Source organism: Uloborus diversus, chromosome 5, assembly GCF_026930045.1.
Source record: "Uloborus diversus isolate 005 chromosome 5, Udiv.v.3.1, whole genome shotgun sequence".
Lineage (NCBI taxonomy): Eukaryota > Metazoa > Arthropoda > Arachnida > Araneae > Uloboridae > Uloborus > Uloborus diversus.
In genome coordinates this window covers 22,267,765-22,287,087 of record NC_072735.1, presented here as the reverse complement: position 1 = coordinate 22,287,087, position 19,323 = coordinate 22,267,765, and the positions used below count along the sequence as shown (strand labels likewise).

The 19,323-nt window shown below is 32.9% G+C and overlaps 1 protein-coding gene across 4 annotated transcripts in view; it reads right to left on the bottom strand.

Moving 5' to 3' along the window:
- Positions 1-19,323, bottom strand: part of LOC129221944 (homeobox protein Meis2-like) — a 413,908-nt gene that overhangs the window by 216,992 nt on the left and 177,593 nt on the right. The window lies entirely within an intron of this gene.

Genomic DNA, 19,323 nt, shown 5'->3' with positions numbered 1-19,323 from the left:
AAAAAAAAACTGTTGGGAAAATAAAAGTATTTTCTGGGTCCATGCTTTTCTTTTTTTTTTTTTTTTTTGCTCATTCTATCCTTTTTAATGACTAAAAGTAGTACTTTTGACTGAAGGAAACCACCCCATTCTTACTGTACTACCAAAACCTAAGAAACAAATTCGAAAAAGCTTAATCTCGCTTGATATCCCATTACCAGACGATTCCATTTCAACCTCAGTTTATTCTGCAAAGTGTTTAAATTTCGAGAAGCGCGAGTTAAATATGCTGCGTTCGTTCTGGGAGAAATGGTGCTATGCATTGGAAGAAAATCTTGAACCGCAGCCAAAAGATTCTTGTGATAGATGATTGCAGAAAAGCGCGGTCATTCCCCGATCGAAATTTATGAGTTATGAGAAACTGCCATACTCTTGTTCTATGGCTGTTCCCCGCTCCTCCCATAAGTATACTACACACCACGTTCTCCGAACAGCTCCGATGATGTCATTTGGAAAATTATGGAACTCGGAAGTATTTGAAGATGCTTTATTGATACGAGAAGAACGGAGAATCAATTCAAAACTACGCGTTCAATTAATTTCCAAATTTTGGAATAGTTTAAAGGAGAAGGAGATCCGATCTCTCTCATGTTTGAGGTAAATAGATTACTTATTTACGAGAAAAATGCATCTTTAAGAAAGGAATTGCTTTGATCAGAACCAATCCATCTCAAAACGGGAAAAATTGATGCAAAAGAATATCAAAGATAATCGATTGTTAATTTTTTTTTTTTTTCATTCTTGGATATCAGGTAAAAAAGATTCAAAACAGAACAATCGATAGCATTTCTACATTTCACTTCCATGAAAGAAAATTGAAGTAAATAAAAAAAGCCTTTTGAGTTATATTCCTTAAATATTGCTACAAATTACGATTCCTGATTATTGTCTGAATACCGCCAAACTGGCTTCATTTTGAGCGTTTATTCCCTAGTGCCAAATTTGGGTGAGAAATCGCCAATCATAGCCAAGTTTGGCGATATTCCAAGCTCAATAGATAACTCTGGAATACTGCATTTTTTCTGAGGGAAAAATCGAAACTGAACTTTTTTAGAGCTATAGTTATTTCTTAATTGTCAGATGAGTTTGTTGTAAAAGTTTTTTACATTAGAAAGTAAAATTTGTTGTTACTATGAAAAGGCTTAATATGTTGCCCAAATCAAATAACCCATATACAGTTTCTGCAATAATAGTGACGACCTTCATTAATATGATTTCATTTTTAACAAAGAATACCATTCACAAAACTTATGTTTGTAATCATACCTTCAATGAAGGATTTTCAAAATTCTGTGTTATCTAAAAGATTTATTCACATGCATGTGAACACTTCATTGCCATATAATTTTGACGTCTAGTTTCCTCACCAGATGGAAGCACGGGGGACTCTTCTGATGCGTAACTGTACTGGGAATTTAAATTTGTCAGGAGTGTTCACAGTCAAACGAGTACTCAAGAGATTTTTTCCATGCTGCATCATGCAACAAATATAATATAGCTGCGTACAATAATCATACGAAATAGACGCCGACTACTTTCTGTAGCTTAGAAATACACCGCCTCTGGTTATAAAAGGACTACGCCTAACCCCTGCGACCTTCTGCCAGTCATTCTAGAATTAATAATGCTTTGAAGCGTTTTCTGGTCTGACTTTTGAAATAAAATTTGGAAGGCAAGGTCACCATATTTTGCAGAGGATGAAAGTACTGTTTTTAAAGATAAAACTAGTTGCGTCGCGCGGCATTGCACGGTCTACCCAGAAAATAAAAGGTATGTCAAGTGACGCGTGTTCAACAATCAGGCTTGAACAAAAAGGAAAAAAAAAAAAAAAATCAGTGAAATTGTGAGGCAGATGGCGGAAAAATAACCAAAAAGGAAGCATTTTAAATCCTGCGATTACAAGAAAAGCCTCAAAACAAAAGCCAAAATTTTGTTTATATTCGAGAAAAAAAGTGGCAACAGATCTTTCTTCTCAATGATTTTCTTCACACTACAAATGTTAATAAAAGCATTGTTACGTCAAGTTGAGATGAAGCACTGAATAACAATTTAAATGAAGGAAAGCATTCGAAAAATAGGGAGTTTATGTCGAAATCTGAGTATCCTATAATTAATAGTTTTTAACTGATATCTCCGCTAATTATTATCGGAGGATTATGTTATATAGCCAAACATAAAGGCGGGAAAATTATGAATCTATCGATGCCTGGTTCGATGGTCAGTTCACTGGTGTTCGGTAGGAGTAACTTAGAAATAGATACATACACAGATACATAGGCTCAGTTTTTACTTATATACGATGAATTCACTGCATTACAAGTTCAGAACGGCAATAAACAAACAAAAACTATTAAATTCGCTTATAAATATTTTCGTCGGCGATTCGGGCATCTGGCGAGTGTTTCAGCTTCCCCAAGGCTTGGCGCATTCTTCCTCGAGGCCATTTTCGCTTGCATGGAACGCGTCCGGGGAACATTCGGAGTGAAATTCTTTCTATTCCTGTCCCGGCATTTAATTTGTCCCGCGAAGCGAGAGACATCTTTTGTGAAGAGCCCTGGGCGAAGTTTTGACAGTTGCTGTCAGGACGCTGTGGCTGATGTCGGGCAGAAAACCTGATTAAAACCGCCGCTTCCACCCCCCCCCCTCCTTTCTCCGCCGAGTTTTCGTGAAATATTGAACTTCTAGAAGTTATGGTATAATTCCACCAAAATCTTCGATCCAAGCCGAGGACTTGGATGGGAATACGTTTGGAAAAGGAAAACCGCTCAACTGAAAGCGGCCAGGAGGAGTAATGTCAATTAAAAGGATTATTTATTACATGGTAGATTATTTCAGCAAGGATCATAAACTAAAGAACAAACTTTCAAATGCATGAATTAGTGTGTAAAATTCAATATTTCTTGGTAAGATGAGTCTGGTGGCATCAGTTATCCAAAAATCTTTTAACCAGAACTTCGTTTAAGCGAGTTGGTTTACTCTAATTTAGTTTATTTCAGTAAGTACGCAATATCACTTGAAGGTCATTGGAGGCAGCCATTTTTACTGCAGGCTCAATTTATTTGTCACTTCTGTTTCGCTCCTTAAACCCAATAGTAAATTTTCGAACACCAAATAATTTTAGTTTTTGCTATTATATTCGAATGGGAAAGTAATGTATATTTTTTCTTTTTAAAGAAATTATGTTTAACTACGTTTTTATGTTTGAAGTCAAAAGTTATGTTTAAGAACACAAAAAAGTTGACTATATTGTTAACAACGCAATAAAGATTGAAGTTTACATGTCTTATTAATTTTATATTGAATTTTCCAACTTGTATGACATTTACTGATCAAATTTATTTGTTATTACAGTGTAATATAGTTAAAAACATTTAACGTTGCAGCCATTTTGTAAATATGAACATGTTTAAAGCCAGAGTTAAAAGTTTTTGTTGCTTCCCAAAATGCTGTTTTTGAGCAGAACCTCGATAAGGAATCCTAACCACATTACTCTTTGTAAGAAAGATTCGAAATTATGTCTGCAAAGATTCTAAAGTTTTCTGGGTGAGTTAAGCTCAAGCCCCTCATCTGTATCGTAGGTAGCATTCCTTCGATATTCGAAACACTTTATAATTACATGTGTAGGAAGAGGTACTCAATCTAAAGACATCACACCCACGAATGAATTCCATAAGGAACTTAAAATGATTTTCTTATTTATTCATCCATTCTTACATAAAAAAATTTAAAATTTGAAATTTGTTTCTTTGATATTGTTTTGTTTTCATTTAAAAGATATAAAATTTCTGAAAAATTTAATTAAATGAATGGAATGTGTTAAATGCATCTCATTTTGAAACAACCATTACATAATAAGCTATTCAAGAATCAATTAGTTGCGATTCAAATGAATTATTTAACAAATCACATCTTTGAATTCTCCATAAACGATCTCATCTGATACAAACAGAACTGTCATTACTTCCTGAACAATATCTAAAATTTCTAGATTTTTAAATAAACGTGATCTTTTTATTGAAGGTGAAGCTCATGGAGTTAAATTTCATATTAGTATCCTTAAATTCAAGAATCCGTTTACTGCGCTCGAACATTTGTTGTAACATTTATATTGAACAGTTTCTTTAAAGCTTGTTTGAAATAATAAGAGACGCTTAATATAAATGCCACAGAAGAAACTTACCATGCTTTCATTGACACAGAAAAAAATGGAGAGTTAAGACTTACCTAAAAGGAAAAGAAAAAAGAGGTTAAATGAGAAAAAGTAACAAAACTTTCTGTCACAAGGGAAAAACATTAATAAATATACATATTAGAAATGGTAAATGTTCAGTAATAATCATTTAGTGAAAATTCTCAGGAACGATTTTCATGAATGAGATTTTTTTTTTTTGGAATGGGGAAGTTGCCTCTCTTGCCCCCCTCCCGATGCGCCCAAGTTTTCATTAAAACTCATCATGTTTAAATACAGTTTATTTGCCACAGAAGTTTGAATACTGGGATTTAAAGAAAATTAAAATGTCTGCAGTCTGCAAAAGTTAGTGAATCGAAATTAAAATACTTTAAACCATTGGAACAGGACCAGAGACTACACTGTTAAAAATTCAGTAAACTTTTATGGTAAATATTACTGTAAAATGTAGTGTTTACAGTACAGAAAAAAATTACAGCAAATTGTACCGAAGAAAATAAACGATTGCAGCGCCAAATGAAACACCACGTGACTTACAGTACAAATCATATAACACCGTATTTCCCTTACTCGATGCGTCCCAACTCGTATGGTGGGCAGCAAAGCCGCCTGCATTTCCAAGGTTTCGAGATCGAACCTCCACTTCGAATTTTGAGTTTTAACTCTAGTTTATTCTACTGTAAAAATTTACAATAAAATAGGATTTTACGGTAATAGTTACTGGCAACATGGATGCCAGTAACTTTTACCGTAAAATTTTAGGAACTTTTTTAACAGTGTATGCATTACAATGTATTAACTTTCCGCGTTATTCATTCATTGATTTGGTTGAAGTACGATTTAAAACGCACAGTTAGATGATATCAATTCACAAATAAAAGTATCCTTTCTTCCTACACCATCTTCCCGCCTGGAAAGAGTTATATTAATGTTTCATAATTCGTTATAGCGTCAAAACCCCCCAACACCCACCAGGCGCTGAACATGAAATTCGAGCCCGACACTTCCCTGCCGTCCGCGGCGAAGTTTCCACGAGATCTATTTTCGGCGCGAGTGTTTCTGTCCCATTCCAAAAGTCAATTTCACGATGACAGTTTACAAATCGTCTCGCAGTTCACTCGTCATCGCCATATAGGCTAGAAATAAGACTCCCCGAGACGAGTGAAAAATTCATTTCTATGGATGATTCCCTACCCCTATATATAAACATCGCCAGGCACGAAAGTTGTTTGTTGATTTGAACGCATCCTGCATATTTCCCCAGCGATCCCCCCCCCCCTCTCTCTCTTTCCCTGAGATATAAATAGTGGTGAGGATGGAGATCTAGGTAGAAGCGGTCGTGCGCCCCCTTTCCAATCTGCAGTATTGCTCAATACTCGCGGGCCTTGATTTTCGGAGGGCACCGATGCAGTCGCGTTTGCGTCACCGACGTGTTTGTCTGAGGCATGTCTTACTTTGTTGAGGTCACTGTTTCTCTTGACTATTCCAGATACTTTTATGGAACGAAAACAACCCCTTTCAGAATGTATTGTTCTTAATGCCGCAAATGGTGGGGCATGGCCATGTGTATGTTCCATACACAAATCCAGTTTTTGCCGTTGGCACGAAGGTTCTTTGATGCACAGGAATTCACACACAGGAATTCTTCGCCCCCCTTCACCCTCACAGGAGGAAGGGGGGGGAGTCGCCCCTTCCTCCCTTAGTAAATCCGTAAAGCAGTATGTTTCCACCATTGAGAAGAGATAAAATGGAGGGAGTGAAGACTTACATTCGTAAAGCCAAGACCCCAAGTCACGTGATAGATTTTAAAGCAAAACATTGGAAGAAATCGGATTTATTTCGTTTGTTTCACGCAAAACGTTCCAATCATTCGTCGTTGTTGAGTTACTTGACTTGGAGTCTTTGGGTCAGCTTTTGCTAAGCCAATGATTATGGACTTGCTCCCTCTATTTTAATTCCTGTGCTCTAAGGTTTACACCTATTAATTACAGTGACTGAATTTTTGGAATACAGTGAAATCCCATTGCAACGAATACCAATACAACGAAATATCAGATTTAATGAAATACACTTCCAGGCTCGTGTTAATTGCCATATGTTGATTGAATTCCATTCCAACGAACAACATTTTCGGTACCTTGAAATTTGTTGTAAAGAGATTTTTTTGTATTAAAAATATCCAAAAAGGTTTAAATTTGTTTTGATTTATAAAATTGTTCTTTTCTCCACGTTGACGGGTAATTTTAGGCTTTTTTTTTTTTTTTTTTTGTTTGTTTGTTTGTTTTGTTGAAGCATAATTGTTGAACGTGTGCCACTTGACGCAACTTTTATTTTTGAGGTAGACCTTGAAAAGCAGCTAGAATGTGAATTAAGTTCTCCCCTTACAAGATCTACTGTTGGTATTCTATTTCAATGAATTTCTCAAGCCCCTTATCTTTCAATTCTAAGAAAACTTTGACAGAAAAGATGGCCTTAGAAGTAACTTTAATTCATAATTATTACCTTATAAATTTTTTCATTTCGTAAAAAATGGGCCCTTTGGGCACAAAACAATCTCTGTGGCATGGAAGGGGAAGATGGGCAAAAGTACTTGTCATAACTGATACCCTTTGAAACATTGCTTTCTGTTTACAATATAGAAAGATATTCAAACCAGTTATTTGGATTTTCATGAAACTTATTTATTTATTTAGTTTTATTTATAATCTTATTTTTAAAGAGCTGATGCAGGATGATGAACACTGAACAAAATACGTCTTTAGAGTTCTAAAACAAACGAAAAATATATGCACATCTGATATAGAATTCGATTCATTAATCAAGAACTTTTTTTTTAGCTCTCATTCGTAACCTTGTAATCATTTTGAAAGAGTTGTTGTATTATTAGCTCTTGTCAACTATGACCTCTTGTCTGAGAGCAAACAAAATGCCCAAAGAGCTCTAAAAAGTACAAGTGTATTCAACTGGAAAAGGCGCCTTTGATAATAAAAATAACTTCGTCCGCACCATTTTGAAATTTGCTCCGACTCGTGCTGAAGTGAGAACTCGTTGAGATCCGAGAACAGAGTAGCCTTTGACGAAAGCCTTGGAGGATCTCCCCCCCTCCCCTCATTTTTTTTTTTTTTTTTTTCATTTTTATACAGATAACTCGCATCTTTTTTCATCCATTTTAAGTCGCAACTGCGTATCTAGTGACAGATGCAGTTTAACGGTCATTAAGGATGTGTGACGCTCAAAGCGAAGCAAACTTTTCTTTCTTTTTTCGTTTCGTTTTCTGGCAGCAGTGCTAATCATCTCTTCTGTTTCATTAATGAAGTTAAGCACATTTACTTTGAGCTCGACAAAAATAGCACGTTAATATATAAAAGTTTTGTTTTACTAGAGAGCTTTAATTAGAATCGGAATGCATCCATTAACTTCAATTACAGGCCAAATTACGATGCGTTGGGCAGGTTTGCCTCAAGTAGGCGAGTTCGTCCAATAATGTTTTAAAAATATTTTTCCGTGTCTGTTTACCACATTATGTCCTTTTTCGGAACATAATTGCGTGTATATATTATCTTACCGATCTTGGTGGCATAATTTTCAATGTGCAGCATTTGAATCTGTTTAAATTGATCCAAAAAATTAATTTATAATTATATATAGCTTTATTATCAAATTTGTGTCAGTAAACAGGTCTAAATCGATGTTTTTGGTATTAATATGATAACTTGAAAACGAAAACAAAAACTAGCAAAATATTTTTTAAACAAAATTTGGAAAACATTAGATATCTATTGATCTCTCTTACAGTAAGCCAGCCCTGAATGAATCCTCAGATGGGTCCTCAATTAAAGTTGCGAAAGACTTTCTTCCAATACTAAAGTGAATTAAAGTTCATTGCATTTCTAACGACACATTACGATTTACTTTATCTACTATATGTTTTAGAGGAAACAAGGAAAATTCATTAAATAAGGTGACTAACAAATAAGTGGATTTTGCTTTGAATATTAAATAAGCTTTAGACTATTTTTAAAAAGTCAATGAAGTTTTGAAAGAGTTCTAAACTAGGTAGATCGATTCCAAACATTTCATCAAATGTTAACTTTTTTTTTTCATTAATATGATTAAATGATATATATCAACGAATATAAGATGTCTTGTAAACTAGGTTAAATATTTTGGATCAGTATGATATATCAAATCATTCTAGATTGAAAATGATTTGCTGAATATTGATTTTAATGTCACGTGATACATTTAAAGTATACTTCGTATCTCAATATTAATATGATAACCATTTAAAATTGTCGTACGTTACAATAAAAAACCGTGCATTGTTGAAAGCTTAATTGTCGAGCAATTCGTTGAATGTAAATAACAGCTTATTCATTGCCACTCAAAAAAGGGATACGATAAAATTTCTGAAGTACAGAAAATCCATGTCCAACCCAAAAACCTCCAGCAAAGAAATATGATTCACGATGTCCGAAGAAAAAGCAAAGTATGATCCACATGATTAACAGTCCCAAAGAAGTTAGCGACACTACAAGAAGCAAAGAAGAAAAAGAAGCACAGATAAATAACAGGACAACCAGAACCGTGGAAAGAAAATCGAGAACATTTAATAACACAGTTCATGGCTTGAAGAGATGAGTAGTTAGTCGCTGCAAAGTACAGCCTTTAGGTTGAGGATAATGGTAGGCCTCGTGAAATGAACATCATTATGAAACTTGAGCGAGATCCAACCCTCCATCACCTTGGTATCTTTTTTTTTTTTGTCCAACTCTGTTGTGGTTGGCACGCGTCATTTGCAGTAAGAAACTGGAATCATTTTTCTCCCTTCAGAGAGTTTTCTTACGTCCCATTCAATTTCTCTTGAGTCATTCTATACTTTCAGCAATAAAGCTTCTTCTTAATAAGGTTCTCTTAATTTTACTCACAATTTGTAACTTTAACGCCAGTTTTTACTCCATAAAATAAAAAAATATTTTATTTATAACATGTAAGCGGCAACAATAACAATATGCCTTTGAATTCGTTACTTTTTTTTATTTGTGTTGAACACTTTTAATTATGTATTATAGAAGAATGAATGCAAAGAATTTTAACGGTCGAAACAGGAATGAATAAGAGGAAAGAAGACAAATTGAGATAGTATCAAATAAGATAAACCCAAGCTTGTATTGTAATATTGAGTTTGATTTTCAAAACGCACACAATTAGGCATGAAATGCGGAAAAAAATGAAAAGAAAAGAAAAAAACTGTCGTCCAAATGTTATTTTGAATGCAAATACATTAACAAATAAAGAATGAAATAGAAAAATAAATAAATGAATAAACTAAGGAAAAGAAATGAATAAATAAATAATTTATTTATTTATTCGTCTGATGTTTCAATATCTATTAATTTATTCATTTGATCTTTTGTTTACCCGTTTGATCAGAAAAAAATTAATAATCAAACAGAAAATTTTTCAATAAAAAAGCATTTTATTTTTCACTTTGCCCAGTGAAAAAAATGTCTTTTTTTTTTTTTGAAATTACAAGTTTACTGCCAAAAAAGAAAATTATTATTTCAACGTAAGTTTCATTGAAAATATACATTGCTCTTTTTTTATGTACTGTAATGTTCGAAACAAGATTCCGATTTGCGCATTTTGAAAAAGGTAAGTTACCGTAACTATTTCACTCTGCCCGACATTCCCCAACTTTGTTTCAAAGCAAATGAAACCTAGAACTCTTTCTTCACTCTTTAAAAAGAATGAGTAAGCTTTTGTGTAATCTACTCCCCCCCTATCAGTAATTCATTACTTATGAAAAAGAAATTAAAATATTAATTCTTCGGTATACATTATTTAAAAAGTACGAGAATTTTTCTGAAACGTAATAATTAAAATAGAGTAAAAAGAAATCTATCAATTTTTTAAAACACTATCGTTAAGTCTTGCATGAAAAACAAGTCAAATGTCGATGCGTAGCAAAATTTTTGTGGTAAATTGAATCAAAAGAGGGTGCTAATTTGTTGCAAAGGTAGGTGCATTATTTTACGATATTTTTGTTAAACATACGTAAGTAAGCACCCACCAGAGTCTAGTAATACGTTTCAAACATAATTTTTCGTACCCAGCAAATTAAAACAATTTTTTGGTGCAACTTACCACAAATTTTTTAGTTTAGTATTTTAACACACAAATTATTTCGAGAGCAGGTCAGATCAAAAATGCAGCATTCCGAATGAAAAAAAACAACAAAAAACTGATTTAACAAATCTTAATTTGAACGACAGTCCTATTGAACTTCGCATCAGAATTATCAGCAAACGAAGAATAAACATGGAATAAATGATGGAGCCATAAATTGAAATGAATCCAGAGTTGTCTATCGAGACTAGTGGATCGTATACGGAATATACGGACGTGGAATACGTCGTCAGGTAAGTCTAATTATATGTCAAACCTAATAATATCACATCCCCAGCTGCTTTTTTGAACCCAGCAAATTGGCACCATTTTTTGGTGCAACGTACCACAAATTCTTCATAAGAATTTACATAAAAAATGATTTCGAGAGCAGATCAGATCAAAAATGTAGCATTCGGAATAATAATAATAAGAAAATGTATTGTTAGAAAACTGATTTAACAAATCTTAATTTGAACGACAGTCCTATTGAGATCCTCATCAAAAATATCAGCAAATGAAGACGGTATAAATGATGAAACCATAAATTGAAATGAAACCAGAGTTGTCTGTCGAGACTGGTGGATCATAAATACGTCGTCATGTGAGTAATCCAGTTGCTGTTTCTTTGGAGTTGGAGTTAAGCACCGTCATTTACATGCCCGGTGGGGCGCCAAAATGACGCTCTGAGGCTAGAGCGGCAGCGTAATGTATTCATAATTATCACCGCGTGTCACAGTTTAAGTCCTCCGAAATGAGAGGTTCCTAATAAAATGAGTCAAGCCGCGTTCGGAGTCCGCCCTGCAGGCCCATCCGATGGGTGGTCTGATACATTGGGTAATCACTCTCGATACGAGGAAGTGAACTCGAATATTTTAAATAATGACAATCGTTAAAAAATTCGACTCCAAGACTGAAGTTCCAAAGCACATGTAATATTTAGTGATGTAATATTTTACATCTTTACTAGTAATAAAGCTGAAAGTCTCTCTGTCCAGATCTCTGTCTGTCTGGATCTCTGTCAGTCTGTCAGGGTCTCTGTGACGCGCATAGCGCCTAGACCGTTCTGCCGATTTTCATGAAATTTGGCGCAGAATTAGTTTATAGCATGGGGGTGTGCACCTTGAAACAATTTTTCGAAAATTCGATGTGGTTCTTTTTCTATTTCAATTTTAAGAACAAAACTATCATAAGATGGATGAGTAAATTACGAAATTATCATAACGTGTAACCGTAACATGGGCACAAGCCAATTGGCGAGATACGAAATTATCATAACGTGGAACCGTAACATGGGTACAAGCCAATTAGCGAGAAAATTCACCATACTTTATTTGTAAATATACAGGCGAACCAAAAGACCTTTTAATTTTTCAATTACGGGCAAAGCCGTGCGGGTACCACTAGTAACAAAATAAATGAATTAATTTTGACCTAGCTCTTCCAATGATTCAAGTACGCGAATTTTGTTCTCCTGTATTTGGTAATAAGTTGACGAAACTACAAGTGATACAAATCACAGCGAATTATATACTCCTCTATTTGATGATAAGAAATGTTGACGTAGCTACAAGTGATTCAAATCAGCGACTTTTATACCCCTTTATAAAAGTTGATGTAGCTACAAGTGATATGAATCAGCGAATTTTATACTCCTCAACTTGATTACAAGAAAAGTTGGGCAAACTACAAGTGCAAAAATCATCGAATTTTATACTCCATTTGATAATAAGAAAAGTTGATGTAACTACAAGTGATACAAATAAGCGAATTTTACACTTCTCCATTTAATAATAAGAAAAGTTGACATAACTATACAAGTGATATAAATCAGCGAATTTTCTACTCCTCTATTTGATAATAAGAAAAGTTGACGTAACTTCAAGTGATATAAATCAGGGAACTTTATACTCCTCTATTTGACAATAAGAAACGTTGATATAACTACAAGTGATATAAATCAGCGAATTTTGTACTCGTCTATTTGATTATTAAGAAAAGTTGACGTAACTACAAGTGATATGAATCAGCGAATTTGATAATAATAATAATAGTTAACGTAACTACAAGTGATATAAATCAGCTAATTTTATACTCCTCTCTTTGATAAGAAGAAAAATTGACGTAACTACAAGTAGGGTTACTGCGGAAGTGAGAAAAATTCTTCTAATTTAATTTTGTCTCTACTAGAAGAGGATTTGTTTCATACAGATGATAAAAAAGTTTCCAAATGTTGAATTTATTCCCTTGTAAAATGGTTTTATAACTCTTTGATTTACTATATTAGTACGCGATGAAAAAAAAATAGAGGCACGGAATTTGGTATACGATGATGAGGTAATATACAAAAGTGTATACATTTACATATAATACATATTATGAATGCTTTCGTAACATATGTATTACATATATTTTGCACTGAAATTGATAATAATAATAGTTAACGTAACTACAAGTGATATAAATAAGCTAATTGTATACTCCTCAGTTTGACAAGAAGAAAAATTGACGTAACAACAAGTGATATAAAATAAATCAGCGAACAAGTGAAATGACCAACCTTTCATTAGTATTTTATTAATACACACTGTAGTAATAAAATACTAATGAGAGAAGTTATAGGAGAGCTAGAAGTGCATTTTTAATTCCATAAAAGAAACTCAAGGAAATACCTTCTTTTTTTTTAAATTTGAATATAAAAAATTCTTTGCCTTATAATTTAAAATGTAAACCCTTTTAATCAGAAAAGATACAGTTAGATTAGAAAATAATTTAATTTTATCTAACAAAAGTTGAATTTTGCAATGCTGCAATTAGACACGAAGAAGGAGGAGCAATAATTAAGTTTTCAAAAACAGAAAATACTTGAATTAAAAAGTTGTTTTAAAAATGAAATATAAAAATAAATTTCTACTTACACTGAATTTTTGTAAAGAAAATGTACTGAAGCTAAACAAGGAAAACAATTTAGTCTCGCTAACTGAATCAAATCCATGAACTGAAAATTTACCATTTCCCCAAAAGTGTAGAATTCTTTATTTTTTAAACAAAGTTTTACTCTTGCATACAACTTTAATGCTTCAAACATTAGCGCTTGAACATGGTTATGAATAATATGTGCATCTTAAACTCAGCTAAGAAATTTAACTAACATTTTTAAGTTCTTTAGAAAGAACGTCCGCGAAGAAGATATTTAAGATGAGTCAAATTACTTATGCATTCTCGGCTTGCTTGATGAAACTTTAAAAGCGTAAATTCGACATTCCTCCAAGTGCGACGAACTATTTTTAAATTTTTCATTCCCAGAAATGAGCGTTAGTTTAGCTCTTACATAAAGCATCACTACATCAAGTATTTGCATTAAATATTTAACGACTTGATCACTTGAACCGACTTCAACTGAAAATGACACATTTGCCATCGGCTTTGTGCAGTGGAAATCGGAAAAGAAAGAAAAAAGGACTTCTGCTGAATACGATACGTCGTAGCCGTCCTTTCAACGACGCCGACTTCATTAAAAGCTTTGTCCTCGGATTCTTAACAGAACAAAAGCGAAGACAAAGTCATCAAGGTGGAAGTGCCGTACGCTTTAGCCCCAGCGAATAATCTAGTTATCACAAAATGGAGTCGCACCGTTTCTAAAAAACTTTCCCTTTCAATTAGTGCTTTCTATGCAGCAGCCCAGCAATTGCACTCTATGTGTGTCCGAATTAACACCGAATTCTAAGTATCGAAGCGGGAAGGAATAGCATGAAGATCTAATTCGAACTGGTAGTTCTTTAATCCTTCGAAAGTGATGTGTTGGGAGGACGGATCGGAAGAAAAATGTTCTTAAAAGATGGCATAAAAAGGGAAAAAAAATTTACATTCAGTGAAACAATTAAAAAAGAGACTATTTTGCCGTTGTAGAAGAAGAGAGGGAATTTGTGTCGAGTTTTATTTTTTTCCTTTTCATTTTATCATTACCATTTTCTTTTTTTAGCCTTTTCGGAACGTGTGTGGATGCTGTGGACATTTTCCCATTACACTTCTGTACTAAACTAAAAACAAAAAATGTTATCCTTTTGTAAGGTGGAAGTTTCAAATAACCAAATGAAGTATTCTAAAACTGGCATTGAAAAACATTTTTTATGCTTGTGGATTATTTGTATTATGCTCTAAAAATTATATCAAAACAACAAGCATCAAAGATATGCTGAAAAATTCATTCAATAAAATGAAAATTTACATAAATTGTACGAATTTTTTAGAAATAAGCTTTAAAAATCGCATGAGCAATGTTTTCTGATGTAAATACCTGAGGATGAAGGACTAAAATTAATCAATTTCAGGAAAGAAGTATTTATTATAATTTATGCATTAAAAATAATAAATTTTAGTTATTATTACACGAAACATGTTTTTAAATGTATCAACACACGAAATTAAAACAATCATATATGACTTTACGTATCAGATATGACTTCTGCACTGTAAAAAATCTCGGAAAACTCTCTGAATATACAAAAAAGTTTTCCGTAATACACAGATTCGTACGCCCTCCGCAGTTTTCTGCGATAATCAAAAACGTTTCCCGTTTAGCAAGAAAGTAAGAGTCGACGCATGCGCAGGTGACACGGCAATTTTATAGTTCAGCAGCAAATCTAAACTGAAACTTTCGAAAGCACGCAATGAAAACAACTGCTGACTCATGTATGCGAAGTAACACTCATCAAGGGGATTAGTAGAAGTTTTGTTCCTCGCATGAATTCACTGAAGATAATGTTAAAGTCTTATATTTTCTTGCTTATGTATCGTCATGAGATTGAATTTGAAGCTATGTCACTTATTTTTAAGTACGAAGTGCAAATTCTCGACGCATGCTCGCGGAAGGAATACAAACTGAAATTAAAAACCAAATAATTGCCGAGAGGACGCCATGTAACTTCATTGCGTCGCATAACTTGTGTAGGTAATTTTTCTTGGATACTTTTCTTCTTTCTACCAAATGGGTAATTTTTGTTGGCAGAATTTTATTCTGTCATAAAAATCACCTTTTTGGTGACCAAAGCCTGCAAAAGACCACCACCGACGAATAGGTAAGTCGCTTTGCAACTCTATTACTTTAAAGAGATTTAGTTCATATAAATCTCGTTAAAAAAAAACTATTTTCTTCAGTATAATTTTTTCGTTGTGAACTATTGCAATTTGAAAATATTTTACATTACATAGAACACATATTTAAAGTGCAAGTGTGTCTAGTTATATTCTATAAAATTTATGAATTGAAGATTATAAAAAAATTTAAATAAGTGTTATTGTGTACTTGGTTTTTATGTGGAAATCTCAGTTAATATTTGGCTGAACATTTATGTATCAAGCATTATGAATTAAATGTTATAATATGCAAATTGTCAGGTTTGATAGTTCGTCTTTAAGGTTGCATGTTTTCATTCTCTTGTAAACAGTGTAGCTAGATTGTATGAAGTAAAAAAAAAACTATCTCTTGTAATTAGGAACGTAGTGCTTCAGTATTATCTAAATGACGATATCTCTTTAAATATTTGCATTAGCGAAACGCTTTAAATTAGTTAAATGTGTATTAATTTATTTAACAAATAAATACATATAAGTATTTAAGTGTCTTCATTTTTTTCGTTTTACGAGCCTCAATTTTACCAAAAGCAAAAAAAAAAAAAAAAAAAGACTTAATAAAATAATTTTGTATTTTTACACCATATTAAAGTATTTGACTTATAATTTATATGATACTTTGATTTATAATGTATATGATACTTTGATTTATAATGTATATGATGTTGCTTTTTCAAGGGGGGGGGGGGCGCTTCATAGCATTTTATGGGTGCACCATCACTCTTATGGTGTGGGGGGGGGGGTATTCTCGTATATATGAAATGGAAAAATCATGTAATAGAGTTCAATGTTTTAATAAATAAAATATATAATGCATTTTGCGCACACTATAAAAATAAAATCAGTAACCTATTTTGAGTAAGTATTTATATTTGTGATGAGCTGGAAAAGGGCAAGAACAGAAGAATCAACCCGAATGGTTCCAGCAGAGGGACTTGGTGTCATATTTAAATTCATCAATTTCTCTGTTGGTACTTTTCGGTATACTTTGTTCGTCAGATAAATTGACTTGAGGTGAACGAATTCCGGAACGCGAAGGGTAGGTAAGTCCTGTCAAATTTTATCCAAAGATAAAAACTATCAAGTTTGATACAAGATATGTTTTTAAATTCTGCATTAAAAATACAATATGTTGATAGTTTTGTCTTGAAAATATTGAGAGAAAAACTGAAGTTTAAGATTGTTTAACAAACAATCCCCACTTTTCAGAAGGTACCCCCACTCCAATTCCCCGACGATTTTGTGATTAGGAATGAAACTAGTAGATTATTTCATAATTTTTCAAAAATTTATAACTGTGCATATGTTATGCTGTTAACCATGCTATTTGTCATTAGAAATTCCAAAAAAAAAAAAAAAAAATCCACGAATGATTCTAAAATTGCTTGTATTATTGCTCTTAGATATGAAAGAATTGAAACTGATATGGTATGCAATACTATAATAAAGAATTAGATTTTAGAAAAAATCACGGAAAAAGGATTCCGAAATTCTCGGAAACGTTTTTGAAAATTGTTTGGAGAATTCCGAAATACTCGGAAACGTTTTCGAAACTTTCATGAACCACAGCTGCACAGAATACTCAGAAACATTTCTGGAAATTACGGAAAGAGGATTCCGAAATACTCAGAAACGTTTCTGAAAATTACGGAAAAAGGATTCCGAAATACTCAGACACGTTTCTGGACATTACAGAAAGAGGATTCCGAAATACTCAGACACGTTTCCGGACATTTTAGAAAGAGAATTCCGAAATACTCAGAAACGTTTTCGAAAATTTCATGAACCGCAGCTGCACGATATACTCAGAAACGTTTCCGAATTTTTTTTACAGTGTGTGCAGTAAGAATTAAAAAAAAAAAAAAGTCTTTAATGGTCTTCATAATATTTTTCACTTTCAATTAATAATGAAAACAACCAATGATGAATAAAAACAAATATTCAAACTTTGTGTGAGGAATAAAAAGAAATATTTCATTATTTCAACGATTGAAAGTTCTTAAAATAAATAAATAAAATAATTCAGCCCGTAATTTTTCTTATTTGATCGCGAAATGTATCTTTGTGAGAACTAAAATCAAAGTTGCTATATTTAACAGCATGACATTTTTTCTTTAACACAGAAGGTTCTAATCAGTGTGCATGTTTGTACGGTTGAGCAAAAGCCCCCCGCCCTCCTCCCAGTAGTCTGTAAAAATTAAATGATGATGATATAAAAATTAATTTAGCCCTTCAGCAATTCTTTAGTTTTTCCATCTGAAATCTTTTTTCAACAAAAAACTAAAAAAGCTCACTGTATTATAAGTTACGTATGCGCATGTTTTCTAAAGAAAAAAAAAAGCCGCTCGAATTTAACGGAAGCGTATTTCAAAGAATCATAATGTAATTTACAACGAGGGCAAAATAATCCATAAGACGAGTAAAGTATAAATTTCTCTCTCTCTCTCTCTCGAACCCAGTAAAAGCTTTGACTCAGACTGAAAATTAAAGAAATTCAATCGTTAATTAGAAAGTTTCGAATCTTTAATTAGGGGGGAAATTCTTCACATCATTACCTGATAAAAGGAGAGTAGAGGGTGTATCAGTCTCAAAGACATCGCTTTTTGGAAAGCAGGGGAGAAAATGAAATTAAAAGTAGAGCTTTAAAAGGAAGTTTTCAAACGAATTAAAGATCCACTTAAATTTGTGATGAGTTTTCAATGAATCCAGATTCGTCAGTCACAGTTAATTTAGATTCTTTCAGACGTTGATTGGTAGTTAGTGAAACTTTAATTGCGTTTCCTGCGATAAGATATTCTGAGCACCTGCCTGCATATAGGGATGGCGGGAAAGGTTTCCAATCTTTAAGCAGTTTAAAAAAAATCAAATGCTATAAGTAAGCAGTGGTTCTCTCTGAAACTTGTAATCAATTCATGCAAGAGATCGGTAGGGTGAATTTATCTGAATAGTAATATAATTCATATTACTCATACATTTTCGGATGTTTGTAGACATATATTCAAGAATTGGTGTTTATAGGTTATAAAGGGTGTTTATAGGTTATAAAGCCTTTTTAACGTTCCAGAAAACGACGAAATTGCTTTTAATTTGCCTAAAATTTCGAATTAAGTAATGGTTAATAACTGAAATTATTAAATAATCAAGTATTTAAATTACTCTGGGATTAAAAAATATATTTAAAGGCAATTTGTTTGGCACTCATTGATTTTCTTCAAAATATCAAGCTAAAGTACTGAAATATGGTTTAGATCAACCATCCTCAAGTTGCCCTGATACATGGAATTCACGTGACATTGCCACCATGAGGTTTTAGGAAATATTCTCTACCGTACTTATTTAATTGCAAGCAAGTATTTTGTTATTTATTACAACACAAAAATGAAAAAAAAGTAGTACATTTTTATAATTAAACAATTTTTGCTATGAATTTGCAGCAAACCCTTTTTTTTCTTTGTTTTTTGAATCTTGTATTTTCAAGACAAATAAACTGTTTACTACAAAGCAATCATTTCTAAAACATTTTATTTCATTTTCTTAAAATTTAATTAAAAATCCTTAATCAAACTACTTTTATTCTCAACACAGCGAAATTCTGTGACAAAGCTCGTTCATTAGATTCATCATTTTTTCACCTCAACTTGACATTGCTATAAATTGCGAAACATTGCTTACCATAAAAACAGAATGAAAGTTAAAATTTTCATCACGAATTCAAAAAGGAGGGGAGACAACGATTTTCTTCTTAAACCCCGCTGAGCTGAAATTGGATCGGGGTCAAGGGTCAGGGCCGAGAC